This window comes from Nelumbo lutea, chromosome 5 (genome assembly GCF_056320005.1).
Source record: "Nelumbo lutea isolate HS-2025 chromosome 5, American lotus-T2T, whole genome shotgun sequence".
Taxonomy (NCBI): Eukaryota; Viridiplantae; Streptophyta; class Magnoliopsida; order Proteales; family Nelumbonaceae; genus Nelumbo; species Nelumbo lutea.
In genome coordinates, this window is record NC_142688.1 from 28,468,471 (window position 1) to 28,476,820 (window position 8,350).

Sequence of the window (8,350 nt, forward strand, 5' to 3'; positions counted from 1 at the left end):
GGGTATGACGAGAGTGATCTTGTCAGTCCTGGAACTGATTCTGCTTTATCATCTGTTTGGGGTACTGAATTGACCTCTTGACTAGGTTCTGCAGTTTTTCCTAATTTTGGCTCAGTATTCAACTCTGGAACAGCTTCAGCCATCTTCACAGTATCGGGTGCTCTTTCCACAGGTGCCAGTAGAGCCTTGTTAACGATGTTATCTATTGGTGATGGTTGAAGAGCCCTTCCAATTTGCTTTGTTTCGTCAACGAGCTCCTTGGGAGCTACCTTAGTGTTCAAGAACTTATCGACTTGTTTTAATGTTACCTTTCTGTCTTCTGCAAACAATAGTTTCTTGCTGACAAACTGAACAAGTGCAGCTGAACCAAGAAGTTGGAGTATTATTTCCATCTCTGAAAATGCCAATAAACCTAAGCCAGTTTCTGCCGCTATTCCGAGTGCAACAGACAAAATTAGGAAAGGGACTTACACAATTTGTTAGAAAGGGTATTTTAGGAATTTTTAGAAAATATATCAATCACGTGATGTTACATGCAAAGGGTAGAGTTAGTCAATTTCCTAAATAAGGGTACTTTAATAAATTGCCCTTTGGACAACGGTATTTGTTAATCTCCTACACAAACAGAATTGAAAGTTTTAAGTTGATATGCCTACAACAGTAGAGTATCAACATTGTAGTTTGTGTCCTTTCTGTCTCCCATTTTTTGTTCGAATTATTTTAGTTAGTTATAAAAGGAATAATTGTCTTCAGCAGCTTAAATGTCCCAGCTATAAGATGAAAAGCATGCACCTGCAACTTGTTTGTTAACTTATCTCTGAGTTTCTTATAGGCATGCTGCTATAAGTGTTCCTTGTGGTTGTGGATTTATTATGTCTTTACCTGCTTCACTCAAACAAAAGTGAATTGCTCTAATCCTGTTTACGTCATTCCATAAATATGAATTTGCTTATATCCTTTGATACGCACATATATTCTTTTCAAGTAATTGTACAGTGAAATAGACCTCTATTTAGGTCTAAAATAAGAGTGCTTAAGATTATAGCTCCCTTCTACATGTTTTATGTATTTTAATTTAATAGTCAGTATTGTTCATGCAGAAAAATTTAAAACAAAAACAAGAAAAAAATGGTTGTTATTCTTTTTGCTTGTTATGTTCATGTAACCAAAGCTTCATAAAGGAAACGAAAAAATCATATTATTTATCATATCTCACATTTTGTTTTCTTGTCATATTTCTTCATTTGAAAGGAATCTAAAATATGACAAGATTTAAAACTATAGAAGTTTAAATGTAAAGATAGAAATAGAAAACTATATAAAACTCTAGTGATTTGTTGAGAGAAAAAGTCAAATCTCTAACCACCTAAGGTTCTGTTTGTGTCCTTATTTAAATTCTGTTGCAGATCTAGAAAACAAAGGGAAAAAGAAGCCTCAACTAACCCATGTGTGTCTGTTAATCCCCTAATCCGGTGCATTTATCCAAAATGCTAAATCTTACAATTTTTTAATTATTAATCTTAAAGGTTACAATGACAACTATAATGTACAGAACAATGAGGAAGGAGAGGAAGCAGAAAGACTAGTTTGCAAGTTTGCAACAATGAAGACAGCAGAACAAATGCAATGTACAGAACCTAACACGTGAAAGTTAAATATAATCATCATCGTCATCATCCAAGCCTTATCTCAACTATATGGGGTCAGCTACATGAATCCTGTTTCACCATTTCTGTTCTGTTTAGTGCCATACCCATTGTTATTATTAGCTCTTAAATAATTTCTTAGTACTTTGACCGATATCCTTTTTTGTCTACCCCTACCCCTTCTAGCCCCTTCAACTTGCAACAGATCACTTCTTATGGGTGTCGTAAGTGAAAGTTAAATACAGTGTAACATAAAATTTTGATTTTGCATCCTTCTTATTGCAGTATAACCAGTTTGTTAAGGAACTAATTTTACTGGGTTCCAACTCCTGTTGGGTACAAAATTTGCAGACCTAAAACCAAGAATCTTCTATTAGTGCTCAATGTCCTTATTTTTGCAATGTTTGGACTGGTATCCTGGTACATGGAACATATGTCAGGTATCTAGATGTCTAGAGGCCCTGATGTGTCATCTTCCAAAACTCATGACATTGGGGACAGAACCACATAGATATCCAATTACATAAACAATCTTAAAATGCGGATTGAAAAATTAGGAAAGTACAGAAAATTTTGCAAAATCGAAGTCATTGTACCTTCAACTAGAGATTGTATCAATCATTTCAGTGTGAATTTCTTTCTACTAGAATTCCTTCGTAATCCATAATTAAGTTACACTTGTAGGTGAGAAGAGTCAACTAAATTGAGTTAACTCATTGCATTTACAAGAACTAGTCCAAGAGTTCTAAAGACCTTTGTTCTCTATCGGGTTGGACAGATGATTGTTTGAGTGAACATGGGCTAATCAGCCTTCTACAGTACAAAGTTGATTGCTAGTGGAGCTGTGTAATAACAATGGTACCTGCATCATAAGAGATATGAGGTGCTACTAGCTTTCAGTGCACAGGTGATAAGGACCAACCAATGTTTTTATATATATATATTTTTTTTGTGTGTAATAGAGATGTAACATGTGCCTAAGAGAGGAAGTTGTAATTACTGGTGAAATAAAAAAACAGAGGAAGTTGTAATTTCTTGAAATCACTGATGAGTGATATCTAATGAAGTGCAAATTATCAGGAAAAAAGAAAACTAGTGAGGTTCAAAAGAATTGATGATCAGTTCAAATGTTTGATGCTATTAGAATGTGACTTTCTTAAGTAGTTAACAAGAGCCTGTGAGAGAATTAAGTTTTCAAAAAGCAAAAATCAACATTAATGCCAATTGAGTTAACTAGGAAGCAGATAAAGTATTGACTAAAAGAGGGATCAAATATGGGATCCTGTTAAAGTATGTATTATATAGCAAAGGGTATCAACAATTCCACCATGGACACTATATGTCTCATTCAACAACTAAATAATCCTGCAACTGGTCCAGCGGAAACTAGGATTCAGACAATTTGTTTTTTATATTAGGGTTGATCATCCTGAGTCTCTGCCTTTTGTAAATTAGGTGACTGGTTTAAGGGTTTATGCCTCTCAGAAACTGAGGCCAATGCCTTCTACATCACCCTGTGGCTATACACTTGAGGCAAAATTATTCCACCTCACCTTGAGGCAGTCACCTCTTGTCTTGGCTCAGCTGCCTGGCACCTTGTCCAAGCTTGATGAACAGATTGATTTAGATGGTGTTTGGTATCAATGTAGCTTTTCGGAGAAATGGTGCCACCTCAGCATCATAGACACGTTTAACAAAAAAACGTCTAAAAAGTTATTTGGTTGAACCGTTTATCAAATAAACGGCTCTCTTGAAAGTCATGAGAACCGTTTATCAAAAAAACGCCAAATCTGACGTTTTTCATTTGCAAGACCCTTTTTTTAACTGTTTGGCTTATATGGCACCTAATGGCACTGAGGTGTAAAAAAATTGTACAGAATGTTTAAAGCAGATTTTATCTCATTTTTTGAGACAAAATCGTACAAAACATTTATTTTATAAATGCCATCGATACCAAACAACTGCTTAGTGATTCCAAATTTGTATTGGAATTCCTTGCTAAGCTCTTCATGGACAGTGGGATGGTATTTGATATAAGATTGTATTTAAGTTGCAAAATTTCTAGTGCAATGGCTTTGATATTTTCTTTCCTTTTTTTTCTAATTGCTACACTCCTTTTGATTGTGACAATAACTACTAGTGCAGTGTAAGCAGAAAAATCCTTACAAGTAATGGAAAGAAGCATTGGAAGGTGGAGGCAATTTGAAGCTTAACATTTGGCGATATTATAGGTATGGCAGGATAGGTCCAACATCAAAGGCTAGAAATGGGAAAGAATGGGATTCTATTATAATTTATTGCTTGAACTTTAGAATAAGATGTATTGTTATTTATTAAGTGGTTTGCTGAAACTGGTTCATCAATGACTCAGTATTATGTTAAGGAAAACTGCACCATTTAGAACTGATTTACGGAAGTAATTAAACTTCATACCATTGTAATAAGTTCTTGTTAGGTTTGAAGCTTGAGTGGTTTAGGTAGTTTAGGAAGAGCCAACTCAATGCCAACCTTGTGGACCGAATTCTCAACTTGCAACACTATCCTAACTCAGTATCCCAAAAATTCTGATCTGAGGTTGATCCTAGCCTTACTATACTGACTCTTCATCCTGTGTTGGTTTGGGTTAGCCTTGAACTCATGCCTTTACAAATTCAAATTAACTTTTAAACCAGTCACTTAAAACTGTTTATACTTCTGCTTGCACAAGCAATGAAATATAATGTTTTGCATTTATGTTCCTAAGTTGGGCTTGGGATTGGGCAAGAGTATATATGCCTAAGATTTTAATTTAAGCCAACTTGGTTGTAGATTAGGCTGAAATTTTCTGTTTCACTATACTTTGCTCAACTACTTGATAATTACCAAGATTTCCCCTGTTCTTTGATAATTAATTAAAACCTTCTCTGTTAGTTGATTTGGCACTACTTTGGGAGTTTTTTTTTTTTTTTTTTTTGGTGAATGAATGATAAAAAAATCAGTCATTTATCAATTGAACAATTGTGAAATACCTAAATACCCAAAAACATGCACGCTAATTGAAGAAGATAGCTGCCATTGTTGGAGAAGATGACATCCATCCCATAAATGCAGAGAAAAGCAGTGTTATCAGACTTAGATTGGACACAAAAGTAGAATGCAGATCATGGGTCAAATGGTCTAACAACTGGGTTGACACAGTGACCCATGACATCAATATGATCAGTAATAGGTTGTGGCTTAATGGTTTTTGAACTTTCATACAAGAGCCTCATTTTTTTGGTAACAAAGCAAGTAATTCCATTAAACAAGAACTTTACGGTGGGTACATTAATCAGAGCATAGTCATTTGCGAGAAAAACTCCAGCCATGGATGTAAACAAATCTATCATTACAAAACTGAGTTGGGTGGTGTCTTCGTTCACAGTGATCTCATGGGCCACTTGGTTGGCCGATCTTCTGATAGCTGTGAAAGAGTATCTTCTTAGAGTTGCACTCTCTTGTCTGATATCTGCTACTAGATTGTAGTCGTAATCCATCTGATGCTTCTGCCCCACTTCAATGTCTGTTACCGCTTCTTTGGAATCCAATTCGAACTCCACTCTAGGAAGCCCAAAATCCACTGCCAGTCTGATTCCATTTCTCAGGGCTATTAATAGCAGTCTTTGGGTTATTGCACTTCGTCACCCAACCCTTTGCCATTAAAAGATCCTCAGCATCATTTCTGACCACACAACCAAGGAAGTTGGTGTTAGCTTCTTTCACATAGACTGCATTGCAATTTACTTTGCACCATCCGTGCCAAGGGAAGGGGGTCCAACATGGCATTCGACCATTAGGCTGTGAATTGGGCACCTCCAGACTGGGCTCAAGGTAGCATTTGTGCAACACAGATATTATTCCTGAATCCCGATAACATCCAATGGGCACATTGAGACTCCCTTAAACTTGTCCTCATTTCAGGACTTCCAGATTGCCTGCAAGGGATGGCTGCTCCAACATCATTAATATACTTCAGGCCCTCATCAAACCAGGTTTGAATCTCTTCTATATAGCAATTTTATGACAAACAAGTATGTATACTCTCCATATATAATGTTCCACAATCTAATTATCATTGGCTCAATGGTTCTTGTTTTGATTTACATGTAAAAAGATCAAGGTTCAAACCTCTTCATAGCCTATTTCTTGGTAAATATAGAATTTATCGAACACAGAAAGTTTTGATACTATTGTTTGGTCTGATCCTAGTTTGACAGGATTGGAGAAAATCGGGTTGATTCCCCATTTTGTACATGTGAAGAAATCTCAAAATCCTATGCCATCTTTTACAAAAATTGTACCTAGCAAACTCAAAAACTTGATTGCAAGAAAAGAGTTCCCGTTGTATCAGCAGCACTCTCTTATCCTAATATTGTTCCTTCAACTTTAGGCAGGAGATGTGGATAATCCTAGCTTTGCAATAACTGAAGAGTAATTTTGTATATTTAAAAATATTTTAAAGACAGGTAAGTTGGTGAATGAACAACATTTAACTGTTGATTGACAAAAAAGGAGATTTTAAAAATGCCATGTCAGTTAAAAGGGGAAGTTTTAGTAAATATCTAAAAAGCAAAAGTTCTAGTAATTGTGAGATAGTTGAGGGGAAATTTTGGTGAATTTGCCTTGAAATGATTTGATAGAGTTCCCTTCCCCCTTGGATTAGATCAACAGAAAGCTAGTCAATGACACTTGCCCATGTTAATTAGTTAGCATCATGATTGACTTATTCTATATGCACATGAAAGCTTAGGTTTACAAAAGATGTCTCTTGACCAACTGATGGGGTGCTGAAATCTTTTAGAATATAGTTAAGGATTCAACTTTGTATTGTTTTACATGAATTCTGAATATTTTTTCCCTCCATCTATGCCAGTGCACACCATCTCAACTTTGTGTGCAGTGCACATATTGAAAATCAAACATGAATATACTTTCCTAGCGACCAACCCAGGTTCTCTTTTACACAACCCTTGAAAAACTAGAAAAGGTAAAGATGTGCTTCCTTGTTTCCACGTTTTTTCGGTGACCTTGCTTTGAGGCATCCATTTATGCACCAATACGAATGTTGGGATGGTAGTTGATGAAGCTTTTGGGTTTGTTATGTTTTTGTAGTTACAAGTCGTGAGCACTTCATACAAGTATAGCCACGTGATCAATGGCATGGCAATTCGGGTCTTCCAGCTAATAGGAGACAGCCAGAAGGTGTTGTTATCGGTGTCAATTCCACACACGAAATGGGGCAGCCTCTTTGAATAGCTTATGGAGCTCCATCTATTGCAACTTGACATCTGGGACAAAGTATATCCCTTATGATTATTATTTTTTTTCAAAATGACATTTATTTCCCGTCATTAACTTTTGGAAGATCAAATGACAACTCCTCCAGGACGGACGTGCTTCTTTTCTTCTCCCTTTCCTTAATGGAGAAAAAGGTCAAAAGGTCAGCGCTTATCTTCTTCAGTGCTGATTTGTTATTTTTTCTTGTTTATTTAGGTTTTTTCTCCACCCATTACTGCGAAAAAAGAGGAGAATTAGGACTATTCTGAACTTTCCAAAGAGACAAGCATAATTTGATCATTAAAGCAAGAAACGTAACTTGGATACACTTGTACCGTTTTTATTTATTTATTTATTTACTTTTTGCACTTGTAAAACCAGAAAACCAGAAAGCATGGTCAAGTGTTTAAGCAGATGAACTGGTTTTAACCCATCCAAACATTGCTTATGCTTTTAAGCAGCTGACTCAAAGTAGCTTCTAATTAAAAAGCAGCTGAACTGAAGCTTATCTTCAGCTTAGCCCTCCTGAACGGTCCCTTAAAAACTCATTTTCTTCTTGGAATTACCCAGTTAGGTAATACTACTCTTTGTCACATAAATGATTTCGTTACGTGGGCCTTGCCGGAAATTCATGCCTTGTATGTGCTAAAAATGTGGTACCGACATTCATGATTTTATGTTAGGCATTACTTGATGATTCCCCTTTTCATGGACAACACATCTTTATCATCTATAAAATGTAGTTATGATAATCTCAGACTTGTACGGAAAACAATTTTAGGTCTTACGGACCTTCGGAGGAAGTTCCTGGTTTGAGTCAAACATGGGATTAATGAAACGTGAGAGGGGTTTAAATGCAAAAGCCATCGAGTTTGGCTTGTAAAAGAACAAATCCAAGGATTCAGGAAAAAAAAGTTTACTGGAAAATTCTTTCACTGTGGGCTGTTCTGTTACATTCTGCAGGATAAGAAACCATTTCTTTCTCCAACTCTCCAATCCTTGGTATGATACAATTGGGCCTTTAATCTGTGTTAAAAAAAAGGCTTTGGGGTTTGATGGTAATGTTTATTACTCTGAAGTCTGAACGTTAAGATTCCTCTCCTTCATTGAAAGGTGTTATTCTCTGATGTTCTCCTGTTGTATAGCTCTTTCGTTGTAAAGTTGGGACTAAGGACTCAACAATGGGGGACACAATCGTGGAGCCTAGGAAGCATACTGCTCATAGAAAACTGTAATTACTCTGTATGGTATCGGTTGGATCTCAGCTGGGGGATTCTTCAGGGGAATGGAATATGAATTACTAGAGACATTTTAGTTGCATGAGACAACTTTTTCTACTAGAGATTCTAGATTATTTGCTCTTCAGATTTCGTAAGAGTATATAATGGATGCTTCTGAGTATCCCATGT

General features: G+C 36.1%; 1 long non-coding RNA gene across 2 annotated transcripts; it reads left to right on the forward strand.

Annotated features, from left to right (window-relative positions):
* Nucleotides 1-2,324: 2,324 nt before the first annotated feature.
* Nucleotides 2,325-7,269, forward strand: LOC148851285 (uncharacterized). 2 transcript variants are annotated; one of them, XR_016098724.1, is made up of 5 exons: nucleotides 2,325-2,553; nucleotides 3,792-3,877; nucleotides 5,586-5,656; nucleotides 6,777-6,962; nucleotides 7,051-7,269. It is a non-coding gene; the product is annotated as an uncharacterized LOC148851285 (long non-coding RNA). The 2 variants fall into 2 exon arrangements; XR_016098723.1 differs by lacking the exon at nucleotides 7,051-7,269 and adding an exon at nucleotides 6,538-6,651 and having other exon boundaries at nucleotides 2,413-2,553; nucleotides 6,777-6,913.
* The last annotated feature ends 1,081 nt before the right edge of the window (nucleotides 7,270-8,350 follow it).